A 1,570-nucleotide genomic window follows, 5' to 3' on the forward strand; every position below is an offset into this window, starting at 1 on the left:
ATATATATATATATATACATATACTGATAGGTACAAGGACCGGCGTGGATAATCTTGTAATATATATTCAGTTTATATATTGTGCAAACTGAGACCAACATGCATGTAGAAATAAGTGTACGAAGAATATACACACTATACGTATACATACCTATATAAATAAATGATAAAGGATAATAAATATGTTTGATCACTTAACCATGTTCTGTTTCCGCCCAACTATCACTTTATAATTGCATAATTAGCAAATATCGATGCTAAAACGTGAACTGTATATTTACATTTGTCTTATCAATATCTCCATCAAATTAGATATGGGACAAAGAGTATAACATACGTTGATTAATATACTTTGTTGATCGATTACCATCGGTTTTGTTGAATCTATACAGTTAAGTATATGCTTGTGGTTCACTAACTGCCAAGATCTTTTCCTATCACATTACCCGATGTTTGTATGAATGTACGTATATATGCACACACAAACACACATTTTTATACACACACACACACACACACACACACACACACACACACACACAGATATTATATAGATATACACAAAGCTCCCTTTTCAATCACTTCATTCTGGGTTCAGTCCCACTGCGTGGCACATTAGGCAAATGTCTTCTATTATAGCCTCGAGCTGACCAAAGCTTCGTGAGTGAAGTTGGTAGGCGGAAACTCAACGAAGCCCGTATGTATATCTCTATGCCCGTGTCTTTGTATCTGTATTTGTCTCATTCCAAAGTTTTACAACTGGTGCTAGTGTGTTTAATGTCTCCAGAAATTAACTGTTCGGCAAAGAGGCAACAGAATCAGTACCAGGCTAAAAAGGAAAAGAATTGGTACTGTGGTACTGGACTCGATTCATTCGTCTAAAAATTCTTCAAGGCGATGCCCGAGCATGCTCGTAGTCCAACGATTGAAACCCTTAAACAATAAAACCTAAAACACATATATTTACTCATGCACAAAATGTGTTATGCAGTTTGCGTTATAGCGGGTTGAGTTACCTTCTTCTTTTATAAGCATAGCAAGCCAAGTAGAACATTTTGTAATTGTATTTCTGACATAAGTTGAAGTTCGCAATTTCTACTTTTGCAACCTCATTTGTATGTTACACTGCTCATTAACAGTTTGTTTTATGATTTACTTTTTCTTTTCTTCTTATCGTTGATATCTCATTCCACATACATTGATGTAATAAACCAACAGAATTGTACTTAAAGAAATCATCGTCTTTCGTGTCTTAATGACAAACAGTTGGAAGTCATTTGGTGATAACATCTAAAAACATTCAACCACTATAAAAGTAATGTTACAGAGACTACATTCATTTCCTATGCTGAAGATAATATTGTGAATTTGGATCTAAGAACCATATTGAACCAAATAAACTACTAAATATTCTACGGGAATATGAAATCTTTGTAATGAAAAATATGAAACTGAAATATGTGTGTTGATAAAACTGAATTATAAATACATACATATATACATACATGCATACATATATAAATATATATATATATATATATATATATATATATATATATATATATATATA

Source organism: Octopus bimaculoides, chromosome 3 (assembly GCF_001194135.2).
Source record: "Octopus bimaculoides isolate UCB-OBI-ISO-001 chromosome 3, ASM119413v2, whole genome shotgun sequence".
In the NCBI taxonomy this organism is placed as follows: domain Eukaryota; kingdom Metazoa; phylum Mollusca; class Cephalopoda; order Octopoda; family Octopodidae; genus Octopus; species Octopus bimaculoides.